This window comes from Natrix helvetica (assembly GCF_964273705.1).
Source record: "Natrix helvetica genome assembly, chromosome: 1".
Lineage (NCBI taxonomy): Eukaryota > Metazoa > Chordata > Lepidosauria > Squamata > Natricidae > Natrix > Natrix helvetica.
This window is the reverse complement of record NC_138548.1, coordinates 177,111,914-177,137,236: the sequence shown is the minus strand read 5'-3', so window position 1 is coordinate 177,137,236 and position 25,323 is coordinate 177,111,914.

The window sequence follows — 25,323 nt, the reverse complement described above, 5'->3', positions numbered from 1 at the left end:
ATGTAGGTGTTCTAAAGATTTAAGCATTTAAAGAATTGGTTCTGTTTTGTCTTGGGCAGGTGTTGCATACTGTTTCTGCAGATGGAAATGCTCTGATTCCTAAAGTCACCATATTGTCAATTGCTACTTCACAAACAAAGGAGCACAATGTCTGTCCAAGTTAAAGATGCTGGAGTTTCAGAGCTGGAGAACTGACAGCCTGGGCTTGAGCCCCAAGCTCCACACAACAGGGTGAGCTCCGTTACTTGTACCACCTGCTGCCCACCTAGCAGTTTAAAAGCATGCAAATGCAAGTAGATAAATAGGTACCACTTCAGTGGGAAGATAACAACATTCTGTGCACCTTTGACATATAGCCATGTTGGCCACATGACCATGGAAATTGTCTTTGGACAACACTGGCTTCCTCAGCCAAGACATGGAGATGAGCACCATGCCCTAGAGTCGGAAAGGACTGACAAGGAAACCTTTATCTTCTATCTTTTGCTTCACATGCTATACACACAACCAAAGAGCAGTAGTAGCAGAACTGAAATATGTTCTGGTTTGAGGGGTTGTGAGACAAAATCTATAGCCACTCAGTCTTGCTAGGATTGAGCCAAATCTCATTCTTTCCCATCCAGACCCCCAAAGCCCTCAGATTCTGCGATAGCACTTTGACAGCATCACTTGGATCACCATGCAGAGATGTATCATCACTATGCTCTATTATCATCAGCAAACTTCACTCCTGTGGCTGGATGACCTCCCTAGCAGCTTTACAAAGATGTGAAACAAAATCCAAGAGAGATTTGATGACGGTATGTTCCTCTGAAGTGTCAAAAGAAGAATGTTGGGCCATTGACTGATGATCACTACCCTGTTGCTTGGTGCTACAGTACTAACAAGTCTCATAAGGTCCCCTGAGATGGAACAGAAGGGACATCAGAAGGCATGTCATACAACTATCTCAATGCTTCATGCTGCTTCCCCCCTGTGGGATGTATGAGTATACCTCTATTTTTATTTGTTAAACCTTACGGACTTGAGACCTGATGTCAAAGAGGACTGCTCTGCCTCACAAGCAATAACCAAAGGCTGTGCCTGCTGGTAGCTTGCCTGAAATACAACCATTCACATTATTCATCAGATGTAAGGAAGACAGTTTCATATTTTCTCTCCAGGTTTTTTCATCTTCAGTATTTCTTGTCATACAAATGTCAGAACCATTTGAGGGCTGCTGACATTTTTTTGGGAAGGAGACCTACTAATTACAATGGTAAATTAACAGGTGTGACCTTTGCTGATTAAGTGTATATACACCCATGTTTGTGTATTCAGATGATGAAGATGCTCTCCTGCCCTCACTTGAGCAATCAAGATAAGATGAACATTATGGTGGCTATTTCTAGTGTCATGGGTATAAATCCTTTTCCCAAGAGGAATCATTGGATATTTTTTAAAGCTCTTTCCTGGGTATTTGAAAAAAAATGTATTTTCTTCTACTTTCTCCATATTCAGTAAGCCATTCAACCATAAGGCACTGTCAAGGCAAAATCCACTCTGAACTGATTTGCAAAAAGTCAATTAGAATTTGATATTTAGTTATCCTTCCTTTGTGATTAACACTTGCAAAGAGCAATTCAGTGCAATCATTTATAACTTTTAGAGGAAAAATTGCCTTCCTTTCCTCCCACATTTTGGAAATATGTACTTTATTTATGTATCGATCTGTCAAATTTAGATACTGCCCATCTACCTCTCAGAATGATTCTGGGCGGATTCTAACTAAAACCATAAAAGCCACAAAACAACAACAACAACAACAACAACAACACCTCAGTAAAATGAGAGCCAGAAAAAAAGAGGATAGACTAAGGTAAAACTTTAAAAGGTAGAGAGGAATGCCTTCAAGGTGCTAACCGCTCCCCCATTCTGCAGGCCTCATGACCCCCCAAATATTTGTACCCTTCCAAAAGGCAAGGGGAGGGGGGGGCTGTCTTCCCTCTGGGGGGGGGCAGAATGTTCCAGTACGAAAACTCTCTTTCTGGACCTCACCAGTCAAAAATCTTTAATTTATGGGGTCCATAGCACTCCTTCCTTGTCTGACTGGGGTATGATAGGACATTTTTTTTGTTTTATTTATTAATGATATCAATAAAGCTTTTCAACTATCAAGGAAGAATATGGGTGATGAACAGACAAAAATTATCCAAAATCAATTGAGGCATTAAGCATTTCAAATGACATTTATGCCATACATTTATGTGAGAACTTCAGAAATTAAGACTTCCCTCAATTACTGAGGAAACAACCAACAATTCACACAAGCAAGTTAGGACTGTCTATATTTCTGGAGGGGGGACTGTCTGTTAGGGTGTAACCAACAAGTTGGGTAGACAATATATTGCACAAGGCATATTATGTATCTTTAAGAGAGGAGCTCTGCTAATTAGTAGATTACAGCATTTAAATTGCAGCTGATGTTGTTGCTCTCTCTCTCTCTTGATTGATTGATGTATGATAACTGCTGTCTAACTGTTACTACTGTTGCTACTACTTACTGTGTGTAAGTTATTTGCTACTTGTATCCAAGTTATCTTGGTAGTATTGGACTGTTTTTTCTGTGTATGACTTTTTGGCTGTGTTTATGGATTTTGCTATATTCTTCAAAAAGTAAAGTTTATTTTGTTACTTTACTATCCATTATTCAAGTGTGGTTGCTTTATCTATCGCACGCTGCGTATACTTTACAGGGTTGCTCTGTTATAACCTCGACCTGGGGTTCATTGCTAGTGCTTAATCGCACCAGTACCTAACACTGTCCTATAGAGCAAGCAGCATGACAGAGAAGGCACACCCCCTTGGCCCTAACAGAAGGATCTGAAGCATGCTGTCTCAGTCAAAACTAGTAGGATGGGCAGAAACCATTATGGAAATAAGGTTTCAAAATTAGATGCCATATGGGCCTTTAAAGTACCATATTTTTCAGAGTATAAGACACACCTTTTTCCCTAAAAAAAAAAACGGCTGAAAATCTGGGTGCGTCTTACACACTGAATACAGAATTTTTTGCTTCTTGAAGCCCCGCTCCCTTCACCAAAATGGCCGCGCAGAGCCTGTAGAAGGCTTTCAGATCTCTCCTGGGGGCTGGGGAGAACAGAAATGAGTGAAAAGTGGACCATTCTTTTGCTCAATTTCCCTCCCCAACCCCCAGGAGTACTCTATAAGCCTCCTAAAGGCTATGCATGCAATTTATTTTGACAAAAATTGGAGGTTTGCAGAGTACAAAAACCTTTTTTTAAAAAAAATGCCTCTTCAAAACCTTTATGTGTCTTATACTCCGGTGCATCTTATACTCCGAAAAATACAGTAAGCTGTTTGAATTGCACCTGGAGAGAAACTGGGACCAATGCATGTAACTGTGAGTGGTGTTGCATGTCCAGAATCGGATTCAGGCCAACAGCAGCTCTAAGCTTAGTGCAACAATGATGCCTCTTGACCCTTCTACTGCTTAACTAATAAAACATTAAATAGGTGCTGAAAATTAAGTGTAGCATTGAAAGAATGAAGCTCATGATACATAAGGGAAATTGTGGCTCCCTTCTTCCCTTGGTATCCTCAGTACATTTTCATTTTGCTTCATGTTTAATCCAGGGCCGCATGTGGACATATTATGGGGCAGCCAATATTACATAGACTGCTGTTTTCTGGCCCAGAGGAAGCTTCCAAATATCCGTTTTAGGGACACATTCCTTGATTTACCAACAGAAATCTTGCTGTCATTTTCAGAACAAAAGGATGGCCAATTTCATATGGATGGTATTTACTTTTTTTAAAAAAATTCTCGATGATCAATCATTTATTTTTATCGATCTAATATCTATCTATCTATCTATCTATCTATCTATCTATCTATCTATCTATCTATCTATCTATCTATCATCTATCTCTCTATCATCTATCTATCTACAGTATCTATCTATCTATCTATCTATCTATCTATCTATCTATCTATCTATCTATCTATCTATCTATCATCATCTAAGACAGATGATCTGCCTGCCTGCCTGCTTTCCTGCCTGCCTGCCTGCCTGCCTGCCTGCCTACCTACCTACCTACTACCTACCTACCTACCTACCTACCTACCTACCTACCTACCTACCTATCTATCTATCTATCTATCTATCTATCTATCTAATTTAGAAGATACCCATCTCCTTACAGAGGGCCCTCCTATGCAATGCAATCAATCAAATATCTATATTAAGATACTTGATCAGTCTTTAAAATAAAAAGAGTACAGTAAAAGGGAGAAATAGTTTTTCTATTTGGGAAATAAATTATTGTGGAAGGAAGGAAAATTGTGGGAAGCAAAAAAAAAAAAAAAACCACACCATCCAATAGAAAAAGAATAAAACATCCCATTGTTTCCTTGTATGAAGATGAGAGATTTATCTGTGCATATCTTTTTCCATAGCGTTTTTTGTTCAGTTCCTCATAAATCAGCTGAATAAATGCTTTTATTTTTTGTTCATTGATTCTCTGCTCAGGTTAAATGAAAAAAAGAAACATAATGAAAGATTCATTTAATATCAGTGATGGGATTTCTGATTTCTGGATCTGGAGGGATTTCAAACCACTATGCAATTGAGGAAGACAGAAATGAATTTCCATTTAAATCTAGATTACAAGCACAAATCAAAGTTCTTACAAACTTTGGTGAACTTTAAAGGCAAATATTTCAATGGGACAGCTCTCAATTTATGTCCTAGTTTCTACACTTGTGACTTGCATAAGTTTGTTTTGTTTTAGGTTCAAAACAAAACTTGCAAAATACAAAAAGTTTGTTTTAAACTCAGAAGCTCCGTGTTTGGAATATTTTGTATATCACTGCTTGACTCTAAAAATCTGTCCTCTTTGGCTGAACCTGGCCAATCTAGGAAGAAGCATAATATCATCTATCTATCTATCTATCTATCTATCTATCTATCTATCTATCTATCTATCTATCTATCTATCTATCATCTATCTATCTATCTATCTATCTATCATCTATCTATCATCTATCTATCTATCTATCTATCTATCTATCTATCTATCTATCTATCTATCTATCATCTATCTATCATCTGATTTATATTTTGTCCACAGAAAATCATTTTTTTCTCCCATACGTTTTTTTTTTTTTTGTCATTCTTTTTTAAAGGCCAAGGATATGATTTACAGGAGAAAAATACCACAGGGGAGAGAATTAGACAACTCATAGTCTGCCAATTTCCAGAACAAACTTCATCTGCTATAGCTACATTATCAAAAGTTTTCCCCTTTGGGGGAAAAAAAGGAAAAAGGGAGGAACAGTTATAGAACTATATGAACCATGTAGCTCTGCCTGTTATTAAGAATTCCTAACATTTCTCTTTACTTTTTTTTTAAAAAAAATAGAATTTCTAACATAGCCTAAGACAAATTTTGGACAAGGAAAGGCTTTACTGAGACTGAAGCATGTTTCTTGAAAACAAGAACACCTTTTTTGAGAGTGCATTTGTTAGAAATAAGACATCAGGGGCATGGATGCTATAGCATCTCATAACCCACTAGCCTCAGGGTCAGTGGGGTGAGATAAGAGAGCTAAAGATTTACTCTGTGTCCTCTCTTTGTTTATCACTCTGTTGTTGTTTTTTCTGCTAGACTTTTAATCTAAGGTGACTTTTGTCTGCCTTTGTTCCCATGATTGTACATGCAGGATGCTTGCTTGCTCACTCTTGTCCCAGTAGGAAATAGTTAGGTAAATGCTAGGCTATGCTTATTCCTATCTTGTATTTCTTACATATTTCATACAAATCTCCTTTCTGTAAGGCTACAAAACCTGTTTCACTATTCATTGCTCAGGTTAGATCAAGGTTGTCAAACTCCCGGCTCACGGGCCAGATGTGTTGCGCGCTGACCACACCCATGGCCAGTTTAGCGAAGGAGGGAAAAGTCCCGATACATCATGTGATGCTGCCATGACAACCTGAGTTTGACACCCCTGGGTTAGATTCTTGCTCTGAGAAATACTCAAAGACATGTATGCCACTGATTATCATTTTGCTGTAAATATGTAAGTTGAGGTAATACAGGCTAGCTAGAAGTCAACCTGGATTTCCTTTACTCTACATTAAAATTAAAAGCAAACATACTTTAAGCCTGTGTATCAACCCTTTCCCTGCTTCATATTCATTTATTAGTGGATGTAAATTCTTCCCTCTTTAGCCTTCCAGATTGTAGCTACAAGGTGCAATTCAGAAAGTGGAAGAATCAGCTGTTACGCTCAACAGCATCCATCCAACTCCATCACCTTTGCAGGGGGACCAGATGTTGGCATTCATACTGGAAAAATAATCTCACAAAATGGTTTTTGTCAGGCCTTTCCTTTCTTTCTCCCATTTCTTTCCACTTTGGTCTACCCTGGCTACTCCAACTGCGGTGGTTACCAAGAATGCATTTTATGTCGCTCACCCTTATTTCCCATGTGCCGTCATTTCCACTTGCCTCAGCTGTGTTAAAAAGCTCACTATGCACCCAGAGCCATAAACCCCCCTTGGCTAATGGATAAGGCCAGATGCACCACTTCAGCAGTATGTTTAGTGAAGGTTCTCATTTGGGAGGCACTGCAAACAGCTTTCAAATTATTATTTGAAGCTCATTCTCTTCCCTTTAAAGCCAGCTATCTCTTGAGCCAATGCCAACATGCTCAAAAGCTTTTTCTGAATACTAGCACTTTCTCTTCATCTCTGTTCCTCGAAGGCTGCAAGCTGCAGGAAAGGAAGAAAACTGCAGTGCTTTCCTTTGCTTCACTGGTTTAATCATTAAAAGCAATGTTCTTGCCTAAAACAAGTTAAAACACAATAGTTGCATTGCCCTGAGTGGGGAGAGAGGAATTATATTGTACCACATGCAGCTGCCTTGTACTAAGTCAGAACTTCATGTTCCCCTGTCTCTGTATTGTCTACATATCAACAACAAATCTTCTGTCTTTGAAAGTGGAAGAAGGAAAGGGCTGAGCCTGGGATATTTTTCATGAATATTTTTATTTATTTTATTCTATTTAGTTTGTCAAACATGTAGAAGATAACAGGTGTAAGTATAAACATGGACATGAACAAAATGAAACCCCAGCAGCCCACCCCTTTATGTCTTGGCACCTATACGCTGCACTGCTCCAAACTCTGCTGGCCTGACCTATTAGATCCTTAGATCAACATCTAAATATTCATTTATTGGGAAATAAAGAGACCAAAGCTAGCAGCCTCTGCTTTTCAGTGGTAAGACCAAGTGTCTGGAAAAGCCTCCATGTAGGAATCAGACTGGTATCACCCTTAGTGCATTCAGGAAGGTGTTGAAATGAAGCTGCTATAAATAAAATTATAATGTGTTCAGAGCAGCATTTATTTTTGTGTTGGTGAGTTTATTTAAAGTCAATCTGACTTATCACTGTGAGAGAAGAACACACTCTTTTTCCAGAGTTTTCGGGAAAAAAGTATTTCTACCAAGGACAGCGTGTGAAGTAGAACAATAGGAAGTAGAATTTCATAGTTTTCTGAATATTTCAGGTCGTGTGTGTGTGTGTGTGTGTGTGTGTGTGTGTGTGTTCTGTCTTACTTTAGCAGAATACAGCAATCACCAGTGTCATATATTAAAAATATTCTTCATATTGAATACAGTCCACCAGACATATATGGTAACCAGGGCTTGACAAATCTCTTTTGTCATACGACAGACAAAACAAAAATGGATTTTCAGTCTCCATGGTTCATATCCTTAGGTAGCTTGCATTTTTTCCTAATACAGTAGAACCTCTGGTCACAAACGCTTCTGACCACGACCAAATCAGGTTCTGACCCAAAAAAAATCCACCTTTTTTTTTTTTTTTTGTGCAGCCAATTTCCCCTTCCGTGCCAATTTTTTTTGTAAGTGCCAAATTTCCAAAATTAGGTTTGGGTTCATGACCAAATAGGTTATGGAACAAATTATGGTTGTGACCAGAGGCTCTACTGTAGATTGCAATTTAGAAAGGAGCACTTGGAGAAATCTGTTGGTTTTTGTTTTAACTTTAGGGTTTTTTTTTTAACTTCTTTAAAGTTTTGAAACTGGAGAGATTCCATTTTTTGTTTTCTCCAGATGGAAGATATTCGATGCAATTTAAAAATTGGAGCAATCAGTAGATAAAACTAAATTATAGCGATCCAACTTGGATGCTTTCTCAGAGGAGCTGGATGTCAACAACTACCTTAAAAGAAAAAAGAATCCAACATAAACAATTTATAGCCAGGTAAACTGTGCTATCTCTTCGTATTCTCTCCCTCCTGTTTCCCTCCTTCTCTCTTTGGTCCACTTTGAATGTTATATCTGGTGAATTCATGAGGAAGAATCTTATGTCACTGATTGGTTTTTTCCCCGTTTTTTAGAGTGACCAAATAGCTGACAAGACCTTCTACTCATTATAGGGGCTTACTCTGTAGGAGCTGATGCCTTAAGAGTTGCTTACATTTTGGACTTCTTAGAACATTTTTTTTTTCAGTTTTATTCCTGACTATGGTTCAGTGGTGAGTTTGTACTGGTTCGGACCAGTTCAGCTGAACCAGTAGTGGTTTGGTGGCCTGGGTCGCTGGAACCGGCAGCGACCCAGGCCTGCCATGCCCCTGAACCAGTTCCCTGGGCTGTGCCATTGGCACCACCATCTTGTTTTTCAGTTCTATGCATGTACAGAACAAATTTAATTGCACATTTTTTTTCATTTTTTAACATTGTGCACATGAGCAGACTTATTAGGGGTAACTGCACACGTGTGCACACAGAATCGGCAGTAATGCCGGCAGCAACCCACCCCTACTATGGCCATTCCAGAAAGTGTGAGTAAGTAGAAATAGTTTCTGTGAAAAATCCACATTGCTGTTAGTGAGAGATTTGGGGTTGGTAGGTTGTGTTCTTTCAAATGTGGCACCCACCTTATATATGTTCGATATTTTTGCTTATTCAGATTTCTATTTGTAGGCATCTGTTCTGACCCCCCCCCCCCGCTCTGGTATACCAAGTCACTCCGACACAAAGTCTCTTCCAGATGTTTAATGACATACAGGTTCCACCTTGGCAGCAATCCAACCTGCCAGGGTCAACATAGCACTCAGGGCAGCAATCCAGCTACAGCGACACCCCTTGGCAGTAATCCAGCTACCAAGCTCCAGATAATCACCTTAGCAGCACTCCTGCCTGCCAAGGTCCAGTGAACAGATTGGCAGCAATCCAGGTAAACCCTTTGGCAGCAATCCAGCCTGCCAAAGTACGACACAGATCTGAGCTTCTCCAACTCCAATGATCAGTTGATTCCTGCAAAGGGTGTGTCCACAAGCAGTCCCTTTATAGTCTGGAGAGGAGTCTAATGATCAGCAGCTGAGAGCAATTACCTCCTGTAATTGCTCAATTGCTCCTTACGCCGGGTAGCACGCCGGTAACGAGCATCTAATAGCTCACTGTTGATGTCTGACTCACTGTCCTGTGACTCCTCCCCATTGCTCCAAGGCATGACATCAGGAGCCCTCTTCCTTTGGCTTTCACCACTGCTCCATGCCTCAGGCGCCTCCTAGTGGCCAGCCAGCCTCTCTGCGCCCTGCTCAGAGTCGGAACCCTGTCCAGGGTCCTCCACATCCTCCTGAGCTGACTCAGAGGGACCCTCGCTGTCAGAGTCTGGTGGCAACTCCAACGGCTCCTGCTGGGCCACAACAGGCATCCATGCCTGAAATGGGAAGAATTTACAGGCAAAAAACCTCCATGCTAACAGGTTTTCTCTACTTTCATTATTAATACCACTGATACTCTATTGGGCTAATAAAGTATTAAAAATAAGAAATCAAATAGTATTTTTAGATCACTAGATTTTATCATATGGCAAAACTTTTGTGAACTACATAACATTTCAGATGTTCCTTAGATGAAGTGGTCAAACTTAATGCAGGATATAAACAGGGATGAGGTGTGGGTAGAGGTGAGGAAGGGAAGATGATTTTATTATACAGATACAGGTTAAGTGTAAGACTAATTATATGTAATTTGTAATTCATAAATTGTAATAATCTATGTAACAATATCCTGAATGTTATTTCTTTTTATTAACTAAATAAATCTTATTGATCCTATGAAAATTCAAATTGTTTTCCTTAAACGTTGTTGAGGGTTTATTGGTTTGCATTTTTGTCTTCATATATTAGGATTTATTTAAATTTTAATTTAGTTTGGAACATTTCTGTAAATATAACTTTTTTCAGTATTTTATCACAGGTTTTTTGCAGTTGTAATTTTGATGTAATAACTCCAGTAGATCGCTTATGTTCCAGTTTAAAAGGGTAATCCACAGTATTCTTTGGTATGTTACTTGTATGCCTTTTTAAATTTTGAAATGATCATCCAATTCCATTTGTAAATTCAATATTTTCATTTCTTTCTTCTAGGTTATAATTTTTAACTTTACCTTAGCGTCCATTTTGATTATCTTCAAAGAGGCTTGTGCTTCTTCAATAGCAATGTTTGGTTCCAGGATAGAGTTACTAGTTCAAGCACATCCTGAACCCATAGATCAAACATTTTGTTTAAAGAAGCCATCATCTCTAATGATCCACCCTCAAATCTTATCAAATAGAAATGTAAATTTAAAAAAATGCTCCCCATGCCTAGGGCCAATTAACTTCAAAGTCTTTCTTTAAATCAATTTCATCCAAACTCTTAGCATTTAAAAACTTTCTAAAAAGAACACTATAATCACTCTTTGGCTGAACATTGCAAAAAAATAAAAATCTTACAAAGCTGAAAACATTTAATTTTCTTCCTTTTTAAAGAGACTGAAGATAGACTCACCAAGCAATTCCTAAACTTGCAGATCCAAAGAGTTTTTAATCTTAAAGAAGCAATTTAAAAAAATTAAATTTCCAAAGCATTAAGATTAATGATCCAAAAGGATTAATGACTCAGAGCACGATGGAATCCCCAACTCCAAGCTGTTTCCAAGCAGCTGCTAAAACATCGATTTCTGCCAGCTACTTATAAAATAAGCTGTCCGGTCTACATATGGAAAATCTCAAGATCTCTATTTGATCCAGAGAGCATTTCAGGGGTCCAGAACTTTCATCTAGCTGCCTTTTGGCCTGTAATGCCCCTAAAATCCACAGAGATGAGAAATGTGGGGTGTTAAGTCCCATTTACCCAGAGTCACTTTGAAACAACATGGGCAGCAAATAAATTTAATAAATTAAATTCCTCACTGCAAGTCCTAGGTTACAACTTCTATAATTCAGCCATGATACTTGGCAATTCAGAGTTATGATCTAAAATGTTTGCATAGGGCAGCGATGGCGAACCTTTTTTGGCTCGCGTGCCACAAGTGGGGGGAGCGCAGGGGGGGTTGTGTGCGGGTGTGCCGCACCCATAATGCAATGTGTGACCCCCCAGTGCGCATGTGCGCACAACGCCCAACCTCCCTCATTTTTACATGCATTTTTTGCCCTCCCCAGGCTCCCGAGGTTTTATAGGAGCCTGGGGAGGGCGAAAACAGCCTCTCCTGCCCCCCAAAGGCCCTCTAGAGGCTTCCCTGACACCTTCGGAGTGCTTAAAACGACCCTCCGAGCAAACCGGAAGTCACTTCCGGTTTGCTTGGAGGATCCTTTTGAGTGCTCCGAAGGCTTCAGGGACCGTCCGGATGGTCCCTGAAGCCTTCGGAACGCTTAAAATGACCCTCAGGAAGTCGGTTTGCTAAGAGGGTCGTTTTAAGCATCTCGAAGGCTTCAGGGACTGTCCGGACGGTCCTTGAAGCCTTTGGAGCACTCAAAAGGATCCTCCAAGCAAACCGGAAGTGACTTCCGGTTTGCTTGGAGGGTTTTAAGCGCTCCGAAGGCGTCAGGGAAGCCCCCAGACGGTCCCTGAAGCCTTCGGAATGCTTAAATGACCCTCCGAGCAAACCAGAAGTGACTTCCGGTTTGCTCGGAGGGTTGTTTTAAGCATTCTGAAGGCTTCAGGGAAGCCTCCGGATGGTCCCCGAAGCCTCTGGAGCCTCTGGAGCCTGGGGAGGGCGAAAAATGGCTTTTAAAAAGGTGAACTCAGCTGGCCAGCGCACACATATGCGCTGGCCAGCTGACAGGGCAGCGCCTTGCGTGCCCTGACAAATGGCTCCGCATGCCACCTGTGGCATGCGTGCCATAGGTTCACCATCACAGGCATAGGGCAAGACTGGGGAAGGATGATGGGAGAAATTCAGGTACATTAGACATTATTCCTATTATAAAAATACATATAACTTAATCAAAGGATAACTGTCTGATATTTCAATACTGTGTTTCTTTTGACCCCCACCCCAAATAAGCACTTAGCCTTATTATTTTTGAGGTGCAGGAGGTGGCAGGCGTGGTCACCTCATGGCTGCTGCTGTGTTTTTTTCATGTTGGATTGCTAAAAGCATAACATATTAAACACACATTTTGAACTAATTGTATTATTTTAATCATAACCCCTACATTGTATTCAGAATTTAATGAAAAATAGAAATTAAAGAGGTTTCACTAATCATAATTTATCACTTAAAAGTTCATTTCTCCCACTGACCTCCCCACCCCACCCCACCCTGGCCATCCAAAAGAAAGCAATTTCATTTCTTCTACCAAATCACATATTCTGCAGAAAAAAAAGGAAAAAAATACATTAGAAAAGGAAAAGACATAGGAAGTTTATACTTGCAATATGGAAATATTGTATTTGACAAAATTGTACAGGATATCTCCTATTGGATACAAGGCGCTTTGCAGAACGCATCTGTAAATTATCAACAGGAATGTTGCACAGTTAGTTCAGGTTACTGTGTAATTACTAGAGATGGTATAGGAAGTAAAATAGCAGCAACACCGAAGAACAAGAATAAAGGGGAATTAAGGAATTAGCCACCCGCTAAACTGTTTTGAAGGGAAAAGGATCCTTCAAATCCTTCAAAGATTCAAAGTTCCTTCAGCACAAAGTGCTGAAATGTATTGTACATAATGCACATTAAACTTCCATCATGCTGTTTTCTAATATATATATATATATATATATATATATATATATATATATATATATATATATATATATATATATATATATACATACACACACACACACACACACACACACACACACACACACACACACACACACACACACACACACACACACACATATATATATATATATATATATATATATATATATATATATATATATATATATGTTTTCGTAGATTTTCACGGGTGTAGGTATGCTGGTTTTGTTGTATTCGGGTCTTTTCCCGTGTAAGGTTGAGATTGTCTTTGCAACGTTTCGGCAGGATCACACCTGCCATCTTCAAGCTGTGGGCTTAAAATGGGAACGGAGCTGCCGTCTTTCTGTAAGTCTTGGTGGGAGGGGATGGGGTGGTGGCTTTGTTTCAGTAAGTGGAATGATTGGTTGTGTGGTTGTATCATGATTGGTAGATTGGTGCTGATTGGTGCAGGCTGTGTGTGCATTGTTGTTTTGTATTTTAACGGCTTGGGTGGTGGGTGGTCTTCGTTTGTTGGCTAGGGCTGGTTTCCAGATGTTTGGTAGGCGGGAGGTATCATCACGTTTGTTCATGCTGTGGGGGTGTTTCTCTATTTCGATGGCTTCCATGATTATTCTCTTGTGGAGGTGTTCTGTTTTGGAGATTAACCTGGCTCCTTCAAAGTTGATTTCGTGTCCTGTAGCTTTAAGGTGCTGGAAAAGGGAAGAAGTTTTTTCTTTTTTTCTTACTGCATTTTTGTGTTCTGTGATGCGTGCATTTATTCTCCTGTTTGTTTGTCCTATGTATATTGCTGGGCAGATTTTGCATGGTATTTCGTAGACTCCTTGGTTTTCTAGCTGGATTTTGTCTTTGGGGTTTCTTAAGATGTTGGCTATTTTTTGGTCAGTGGTGAAGGCTGTCCTGATATTGTGCTTGTGGAGAATTTTGCTGATTTTATCTGTGGTGCCTTTGATGTAAGGGAGGAGGGCGATGCCATTTTCCTGTTCTGTATCTTGGTTTTTTGGGGGAGTCTCCTTTTGGATTAGGTTGGTGATTGTTTTTCTTTGGAATCCATTGGAGATTAATACATTTGTGAGTTTGTGTAATTCAGTTTTCAGGTGGTCTGGCTAGGCGTTTGGTTCTGGAGATGAGGGTCTTGGCTACAGAGTTGATCTGTGCAGGGTGGTGATGGGATTGTGCATTTAAGTAGCGGTTGGTGTGTGTTTTTTTCTGGTAGATGGTGTGTCCTAGGGAGCCGTTGGGTTTTTTGTAGATTAGGACATCCAGAAAGGGAAGTTGGTTGTTTGCTTCTATTTCCATGGTGAATTGTATTTTGGGGTGTAGGTTGTTGAGATGTGTGAGGAAGTTGTCCAGTTTTTCTTTTCCATGTGGCCAAATCACGAAAGTGTCATCAACATATCTAAGCCAGAGTTTGTGTTTGTGTTCAGATTTGTCTAAGGCATTGGTTTCAAAATGTTCCATGTATAAGTTTGCAATGACAGGAGAGAGGGGTGATCCCATGGGTGCTCCTTCTATCTGTTTGTCCAGATACAAAGCAAACAACCAACTTCCCTTTCTGGATGTCCTAATCTACAAAAAACCCAACGGCTCCCTAGGACACACCATCTACCAGAAAAAAACACACACCAACCGCTACTTAAATGCACAATCCCATCACCACCCTGCACAGATCAACTCTGTAGCCAAGACCCTCATCTCCAGAACCAAACGCCTAGCCGACAAAGACCACCTGAAAACTGAACTCACAAATGTATTAATCTCCAATGGATTCCAAAGAAAAACAATCACCAACCTAATCCAAAAGGAGACTCCCCCAAAAAACCAAGATACAGAACAGGAAAATGGCATCGCCCTCCTCCCTTACATCAAAGGCACCACAGATAAAATCAGCAAAATTCTCCACAAGCACAATATCAGGACAGCCTTCACCACCGACCAAAAAATAGCCAACATCTTAAGAAACCCCAAAGACAAAATCCAGCTAGAAAACCAAGGAGTCTACGAAATACCATGCAAAATCTGCCCAGCAATATACATAGGACAAACAAACAGGAGAATAAATGCACGCATCACAGAACACAAAAATGCAGTAAGAAAAAAAGAAAAAACTTCTTCCCTTTTCCAGCACCTTAAAGCTACAGGACACGAAATCAACTTTGAAGGAGCCAGGTTAATCTCCAAAACAGAACACCTCCACAAGAGAATAATCATGGAAGCCATCGAAATAGAGAAACACCCCCACAGCATGAACAAACGTGATGATACCTCCCGCCTACCAAACATCTGGAAACCAGCCCTAGCCAACAAACGAAGACCACCCACCACCCAAGCCGTTAAAATACAAAACAACAATGCACACACAGCCTGCACCAATCAGCACCAATCTACCAATCATGATACAACCACACAACCAATCATTCCACTTACTGAAACAAAGCCACCACCCCATCCCCTCCCACCAAGACTTACAGAAAGACGGCAGCTCCGTTTGCATTTTAAGCCCACAGCTTGAAGATGGCAGGTGTGATCCTGCTGAAACGTTGCAAAGACAATCTCAACCATATATATATATCCAAATCTCACCATGACAATAGAAAATTGCTCTGGTTGAGGTATCTTATCAGATGACATGAAATTATAGGCTTTTAATGGGAAGAATATAAGATTCTCAGCTGTTGAGCCTAAAACATAATTCGGAAACCATTTGTTTTTATATGTTGCCTCTAAGTCATGGCACTCAAGAAGTTCTGAAAGCAAAATGAATTGTGGTCTCTCAGCAGGTTTTGGTGGCTCACCTTGTTTTCCTCTAATATATTAATCAGATTGTTACTAGATTACACTGAATTATACCACTGAATTATATCTTTCAGAGATCCTGGAACACCGGGGAACTACCAGAGGACTGGAAAAGAGTTGATGTGGTTCCCATCTTCAAAAAAGGGAAAAAATTAGATCCAGGAAACTATAGACCTATCAGCCTGACCTCAATATCAGGAAAGATTCTGGAAAAAATAATCAAGCAACGAATTAGTGAACACCTAGAAGCAAACAAAGTAATAGCCAAAAGTCAACATGGATTTGTCAAAAACAGATCATGCCAGACTAATCTTATTACATTCTTTGATAATGTGACAAAATTAGTGGACCAGAGGAATGATGTCAATATAGTTTACTTGGACTTCAGTAAGGCATTTGATAAGGTAGACCATAACCTACTACTAGATAAAGTAGAAGAATGTGGGTTAGACAGCATCATCACCAGATGGATTTGTAACTGGCTGACCAATTGCACTCAATGTATAGTCCTCAATAGAACTGCTTCTACATGGAGGGAAGTATGCAGTGGAGTACCCCAAGGCACTGTTTTAGGCCCAGTACTCTTCGACATCTTCATCAATGATTTGGATGAGGAAATAAATGGGGAACTCATCAAATTTGCAGATGATACCAAGCTGGCAGGAATAGCCAACACTCCAGAAGATAGGCTTAAGATACAGAAGGATCTTGACAAACTTGAACATTGGGCACTATCTAATAAAATGAAATTCAATGGTGAAAAGAGTAAGGTTCTACATTTAGGCAACAAAAATGGAATGCACAGGTACAGTATAGATGATACCTTGCTCAGTAGTAGTAACTGTGAAAGGGATCTTGGAGTCCTAGTGGACAACCATTTAAATATGAGCCAGCAGTGTGCAGCAGCTGCCAAAAAAGCCAACACAGTCCTAAGCTGCATCAACAGAGGGATAGAATCAAGATCACGTGAAGTGTTGATGCCGCTTTATAATGCCTTGGTGAGGCCACACTTTGAATACTGCATTCAGTTCTGGTCGCCACGATGTAAAAAAGATGGGGAGACTCTAGAAAGAGTGCAGAGAAGAGCAACAAAGATGATTAGGGGACTGGAGACTAAAACATATGAAGAACGGTTGCAGGAACTGGGTATGTTCAGCTTAAGAGAAAGAAGGACTAGGGGAGACATGATAGCATTGTTCCAATATCTCAGGGGTTGCCACAAAGAAGAGGGAGTCAAACTATTCTCCAAGGCACCTGAGCGTAGAACAAGAAGCAATGGGTGGAAACTAATCAAGGAGAGAAGCAACTTAGAACTGAGGAGAAATTTCCTGACAGTTAGAACAATTAATCAGTGGAACAGCTTGCCTCCAGGAGTTGTGAATGCCCCAACACTGGAAGTCTTTAAGAAGATGTTGGATAGCCATTCGTCTGGAACGGTATAGGGTTTCCTGCCTAGGCAGGGAATTGGACTAGAAGACCTCCAAGGTCCCTTCCAACTCTACTATTGTATTGTATTGTATTGTACATCTGTGATTGAAAAGCCCTGCTTCCACCCTTTCTCCTAAGAATCATGGGAGATCAGGATCATGAAATAAAGCAAGGGACCTTGAATCTCCAAAGCCTTTGTCAGCCTAATTAGATGAAAAAACTAATTAGAACAATTCTGTATACATTGGAGGAACCAGCCAGACATCTTGACAGCATTAGATAATGGGCAGTGGTAGGATTCATTTTTTTTTTTTTACTAATGGTTCTTTCTCTTCTTTGGGTAGGATGTCCCACAGCACAACTTCAGCTTATCCAGATCTTCTTTGCTCAGACCTCTTTCCCAATCTCTTTTTTTTCCCAAAATATTTTTTATTGAATAAATTTTCAACAGAATTAAAAACAGTACATAATTTGAATGAAAGAATAAAGAAAAGCAGTAAGAAATTGGATTAGAAATATAGAAAAAGAATTAGAAAGGAAAAAGGAAGTAAAGATTCTAAAGAAGCAACTTCTGTTCTTCTGGACAAAAGTTATAGATATATTTAAATGTTATCCTCCCGATTGAATTTTAGATAATACATTTTTGCTTTTTGCCCATTTAACATACAAAATATGTTTACAAATGGGATTTTTACTTGACATATTGATGTATTTGTAATATATTGTTTTTGCTCTCACACAGACATTCATGCTATTTATTTATTTATTTATTTATTTATTTATTTATACATACATACATACATACATACATACATACATACATACATACATAAAAAACAATAGTAGAGTTGGAAGGGACCTTGGAGGTCTTCTAGTCCAACTCCTTGACTAGGCAGGAAACCCTATACCGTTTCAGACAGATGGCTATCCAACACCTTCTTAAAGACTTCCAGTGTTGGGGCATTCACAATTTCTGGAGGCAAGCTGTTCCACTGATTAATTGTTCTCACTGTCAGGAAGTTTCTCCTCAGTTCTAAGTCATTTCTATCCTTAATTAGTTTCCACTTATTGCTTCTTGTTCTACACTCAGATGCTTTGGAGAATAGTTTGACTCCCTCTTCTTTGTGGCAACCCCTGAGATATTGGAACACTGCTATCATGTCTCCCCTAGTCCTTCTTTTCATTAAACTAGACATACCCAGTTCCTGCAACCGTTCCTCATATGCTTTAGCCTCCAGTCCCCTAATCATCTTTGTTGCTCTTCTCTGCACTCTTTCTAGAGTCTCCACATCTTTTTTATATTGTGGCGACCAAAACTGGATGCAGTATTCCAAGTGTGGCTTTACCAAGGCATTATAAAGTGGTATTAACACTTCACATGATCTTGATTCTATCCCTCTGTTGATGCAGCCTAGAACTGTGTTGGCTTTTTTGGCAGCTGCTGCACACTGCTGGCTCATATTTAAATGGTTGTCCACTAGGATTCCAAGATCCCTCTCACAGTGACTACTATTGAGCAAGATACCATCTATACTGTACCTGTGCATTTTGTTTTTCTTGCCTAAATGTAAAACCTTACTTTTTTCACCATTGAATTTCATTTTGTTATATAGTGCCCAATGTTCAATTTTGTCAAGATCCTTCTGTATCTTAAGCCTATGTTCTGGAGTGTTGGCTATTCCTGCCATCTTGGTGTCATCTGCAAATTTGATGAGTTTCTCATTTATCCCCTCATCCAAATCATTGATGAAGATGTTGAAGAGTACTGGGCTTAAAACAGAGCCTTGGGGTACTCCACTGCATACTTCCCTCCATGTAGATGCAGTTCCATTGAGGACTACACATTGAGTACGGTTGGTCAGCCAGTTACGAATCCATCTGGTGGTGATGCTGTCTAACCCACATTTTTCTACTTTATCTAGTAGTAGGTTATGATCTACCTTATCAAATGCCTTACTGAAGTCCAAGTAAACTATATCGACGGCATTCCTCTGGTCCACTAATTTTGTCACATTATCAAAGAATTTATCTATCCATCCATCCATCCATCCATCCATCCATCCATCCATCCATCCATCTTGACACAGGCTGACTGTTGGGGTTCCAAGTAATAGATTCATAGCAAAACACTGAGGCAGGCAAAAGCTGACCCTAAGTCTGAACAGGTTTGTGTGTGTGGATGTGTTTGTATGTGTGTGGATGTATTTTTATTTTTATTAACAAGGAGAAGGAAAAGCATTTTTTGTGTGTGCGATCAAAAAGTGAACAAGATATTCATACAGAATTATGTCTACACATTTGGGAGAGGGAAGGTTGCTTCTTAATTTCAAATCCAGATTAATTGCACAGCATTCCTAGAACCAATCAGAATAGTGGCTGATTAGTATGATAAGAAAAGTAACTACCGTCTTCTTCAAAACACTCCGTTTAAGAATAGATTTCACATACTGTATCCTTGGGCAAGAAACTCTGTTGGTACTTCATTAATATTTTCAGTAAATGCTTTTCAATGAAGTCCAACACTTGAAGGCTTTAAAACTGTTGGCAAATGAGTGAATGGGAAACTATTAAAATATAATTGAAGTTAGTTATATAGTATGCTGGTAAGATCTTAGGATAGTCTAACAATGAATAATTATGGAAGCTACTTAGCAGTATGTAGGAACAGCAAATAGCTGTTATTTTACCCTTGCAGCAAGGTGACAGTGCAATGTCATTACATTGTTTACCAAGCAATATAGATTTATGGATCCATATAGATCTGTTCTATGTTAGTTTTACATACACTCATTCCTAAATCCATCCTGTTAATTTTTTTGTATAATTTTAAGAATACAACTTCTTCATGTGCAACATGCATAAGTTTGACTCCAATGTGTGAGCCAAGTATTACATGTCCAAATCCTGGGGGAGTGAGTAAGCTTTGATAAGTATATATGTTATGATTTGCTCAATATTTTGGTCCAATGAGGTAAGTAAAATTTGCTCACAATCAGAGGTGGGTTGCTTCTGGCTTTACTACTGGTTTACTTTGTGCACGCTTTTCATGTGTTGTGCTCATGCTGTGCATGTGTTGTGGGTTGTTTCTGGTTTTACTACTGGTTAATAATAATAATAATAAATTGAATTTATTAGCCGCTCCCTTTCCAAGTAGGACTCGGGGCGGCGTACAATGGAGCATATAAAACATAGAAAATGTATAAAAAACAAATAGACATACATACATACCAAACACATATACACATACACGGACACGGACACGGAGGAGGTAACAAATTACATCATATAGACAGTTAAAATTAGCATTAAAATACCCCAATTGTAAGAACTCAATATGTAATTAAAAATTTAACGTTTAAAAACAATTTAAAAAAACAGTTAGGAGGAATAAGAGAAAAATTACGATTGAGCCAGGCCAGATAATTGAAAGAGGTGGGTCTTCAGCTGTACACGGAAGGAGCGGAGATCGGACGTAATCCTGATGTCACGGGGGAGGTCATTCCACAGGGCTGGGCCCATCACAGAGAAGGCTCTGCTCCTGGGTGTCGCCCCCCGACACTGTTTGGCGGACGGCACCCGGAGAAGTCCCTCTCTGTGTGAGCGAATCGGTCGTAGGGATGTGTGGGGCAGGATGCGATCCTGCATGTAACTAGGCCCTATGCCATGAAGCGCTTTAAAGATCATAATCAAAACCTTGAAACGCACTCGGAAGACCACAGGAAGCCAGTGCAGCTCGCGCAGGAGAGGTGTTACAGGGGAGTATCTAGTCCTCCCCATAATCACCCGTGCGGCCGCGTTCTGGACCAACTGTAGTCTCCGAGTGCATCTCAAGGGAAGCCCCATGTAGAGAGCATTGCAGTAATCCAGGCGAGACGTCACTAGCGCATGGGTGACTGTGCGTAGGGCATCCCGGTCCAATAAGGGGCGCAATTGGCGCATCAGGCGGACCTGATGGAACGCCCCCCTTGCCACGGCTGTTACATGGTCATCCATGGACAGCCGGGCATCTAGGAGGACGCCCAAATTGCGCACCTGTTCCATGGGGGCTAGTTGGACGCCCCCAATGGCCAGAGATGGAAGCACCTGGTTGAACCGGGAGGCCGGAAGCCACAGCCACTCCGTCTTGGAAGGGTTGAGTTTTAGTTTACTTCGTGCACGCTTTTCATGTGTTGTGCTCATGCTGTGCATGTGTTGTATGTGTGTTGCATGTGGAGTTCAATGTAAATTTTTCTTTGTGCATGCGCAGAACAATTTACCGTGAACTGCACACACACACACGCACTACTAAACAACATGCTGGCAACGACAGCAGCAACTGGGGAACCAGTTCAGGGGTGCAGCCAGCCTGGGTCACTGCTAGTTCTGCGACCCAGGCCAAAATACTACTACCGGTTCGGGCAAAACCAAACCAGGAGCAACCCACCTCTGCTCACAATAATACAGAAAGGTATCAAAGGACAGGAAAAAAGAACCAAGCCACAATCCTATATCTGGTTAATTGGGAATAAATAATAATTGTTTCTTTCTATGACACTTGGTTTGTTTGGGTTGTTCTTTTAACCTTGGGGAGTAGCGTAGAATGAATAAATTTATAGCGACATCTAAATTTGGCAGAAGTGGAGGAAGTCCCAACTAAAGGCATTTTTTTTGACATTTCTACAAAAAAGACCTTGTTTATTACCACTTGTATGATCAGTGTTTCTCAAACTTGGCAATTTCAAGATGTGTGGATTTCAGCATTTTCAACGTGATACTTGAGGAAGTAGTTCGAATGCCTAAAGTGGTGTGTTTCACTTATTCTCCTCTAGATCCTTAACCAATTTAGCTTGTAACCTCTAAGTAGGAGATAGTTCGAGAAGCTTTATAAAGTGCTGGTTATCATACTTATGGTTTGGTTCTACATTCATTGCTGGAGTAGGTAGAAGAATCTAATTCCATTTGTTGCAATACACAGAGTGCAGGCAGAAATGTTCCAGATAATAACAGTACTTATGCTATTTTTCCAAGCTTGAAGCAATAGATAGAACCAAAGAGATCTGACAGCAAGAGGAATTTATGCCCTTTCAGCCACTGAAACAAACTACTGGAAGGGGAATGGATTCCTGGTGGGCATGACTTATTCTGAAGTTCAACCAGATGCTTCTGTAGGAGAACATCAGGCAGAGACTGGTGGTGGTGGTGGTGGTGGTGGAGTTAAACTTGTCATAAGGTTAGAATCCTTGTATTGCCACAAAAGATCCAAGTCCCCTTGGATTCTGTTGACCCTTATCGAGTGCCAATTTAGTGCTTATTGTTAGTTGACCAGATATTTTTGTACAATTTGAATAAATTTTCTATTCCTCAACTTTATGCATGATCCTGACTCTTTGCATCTAACAACTTCTTGGCTATGTATACCTTTTCATTTTAGAAAATACTTACACCAATAGTCCTCACTCACCAATCACAACTGGGACTGCCAACTCTGCCACCAAGCAATACAATCATAAAGACAAAAATTGCAGGACCACACCTGACTTACATCAGATAATCAGTTCTGGTTGCACATGTTAAGTGAATTAGCATAACCTGCAACTTCCTGCCAGCTTCCACTTTGTTTGTCAGAAGCCAGCTCTGAAGATCACGAATGATGATTACATGACTGTGGGCTACTGTAATTGTTGTAAAGGTCCAGTGATATAATATTTATAATACTGTATAGTTTAATCTTTATTGTCATTGTACTTAAATCATACTGTGATTCAATCATACTATCATACTCTGTGTGTGTGTGTATCAGTGGTGGGTTTCAAAAAAATTTACTACCTATTTTGTGGCCGTTCCTTAGTGGACATGTGACTGGGTGGGTGTGGCCAACTTGATGTCATTCACCAAGAAATGTCAGGGAGTGGGTAAAATGTAGTGAAGCTCACTTAACAACCTCTTGCTTAGCAACCAAATTTTTGGGGTACAATTGTAGTCATAAGTCAAGGACTATCTCTGCCTTCCTCTGCATGGCAGCCTAGTCCTAGTAAACTCCTTCTCTTTTCTAGCAATTTTCCTCTCTGTTAGAGGAACCAAAATAATCCAGACAATTTAAGGTTTCCTGCTGCAGCAGGGGGTTGGACTAGATGACCTCTGAGTAGCCTTCTAGCCCTAAATTGCTGTGCTGTTTTCCTTCCATCGATCCATCCTTCCTTCCTTCCTTCCTTTCTTTCTCCCTTCCCTCTATGGGGAGCAACCAACCCCCACCCCCCAAATAAAATATAACTCCCAGAAAGTTCATTCCACATGCCTGCCAGATAGATAATGAGATAATGAGCCTATATAAAGTTTGGTTCCATTCACAAGTAGGGAATGATCCAAACTCTTTTAGAAACACAAAGCCCATATTGCACAAACCCCAAAACTTCAAAAACATAGAAACATATAAGAATCCTACCTTTTATCCAGTTTATTGTTCAATTGACCCAGAAACAAACTGCTGAATGTCACTTTGCAAACTTCCTTTTTCAATTTAAAGCAGGTTTCAATTTAAAGTTTGCAGCATTAAGACTTGTGAACTTCAACTCACAGAATTCCACAGCCAGGCATGCTCAGTTCCGATTTAAAGCAACAGCATTTTTTTTTCTACTTTGCTGAATCCCAGTTAAAAAGTGAGATTCCTTCTTTCTTTTTCTTTTTTTCTTTCTCCCTTCCCTTTTTTTCCCTCCCACCCTCTCTTTTAGTTTTTAAAGCCCTTTTCCCTTGCCTGAACCGGATAGAGATAGAGATAGAGATAGAGATAGAGATAGAGATAGAGATAGATAGATAGTGTTAGATCGGGGCAACGAGAGGCAGACTGCGGACACGAAGTGACTTAACAGCTCTTTATTAGTAGTAATAGTGATCCAGCTTCTTTGGTAGTCGGAGGGTTCCCCTTTTATAGGGATTGGGCACGCCCCTCGACCAATCAGAGGGATACCTGTTTCCCGCTGTAGGAGCGGACCAGAGGGAAGACTTATCCCGATATATGTTAATATCTAACACCCCTCCCCTCCTAGATGGGACGTTGCGGTAGGTAACATAATGCTTTAGGTAGGTGGGTGTTTGTCTTGCTCGGGAGGAACGTCGTAGTTCGGGTTGGCTTGCCGTGGTTGCAGGACTGGGTGCGGGTTGGTTTGAAGTAGTTGCAGGATCGGGTGCTTTTTCTATTTCCCGTTCTGGAGGTCTTGTGCCTTCGTTGCTCGGGTGTTCAGGAGTTTGTTCAGCTGCGCTGTCTGGGGGTTGCTCTGCTACGTGTGTGTAGTCTTGTTCCACGCTTGGCTCGCCGGCGTCGTTGTTTCCTATGCTGGGGTTTTCTTGTGGCTGACTTTCCGTAGACAGGAAACTTTCGTCTTCATTTCTAAGGTTGGAGTGTGTTAGGCGACCCCGCAGTTGATCGATGTGCCTTTTCCAATTCCGCCCATCTTCTAGCTCTAGCAAATATGATCGTGGACCCGTGATGCCTATGACCTTTGCCGGCATCCATAATGTTCCCCCCGTGTAGTTGTGAGCATATACTGAATCCCCTACTCTGAAAGACCGGACCTTACTTGTAGAGTCTGGGGGAGCCGTGGCAGAGTAATTCGGGTGGAGCCGGTCTAGGTGAGACCGTAGGCGACGGCCCATGAGTAGTTCAGCGGGGCTCCTACCCGTCGTTGCGCTCGGGGTAATGTGTTGAATGAGGAGGTAATGGTCAATGCGTGTTTGCCAATCACCTGGACCCATCCTGGCGAGGGCCTCTTTTGCGAATCGCACCATTCTCTCCGCCTGTCCGTTTGATGCTGGATGGAATGGCGCGATGAGGGCATGCCGGATTCCCAACCCTGCTAAAAATGTTTCAAAGTGCATGGCCGTGAATTGGGGCCCGTTATCGGATACGAGGAGATCTGGCAGGCCATGGGTGGCGAAGAGTCGCCGTAGAACCTTTATGACTGCCTCTGCCGTGGTTGAAGTCATTAGGACTACATCTAGCCACTTTGAGTATGCATCCACAACTATAAGGAAAATCTGACCTTGGAATGGCC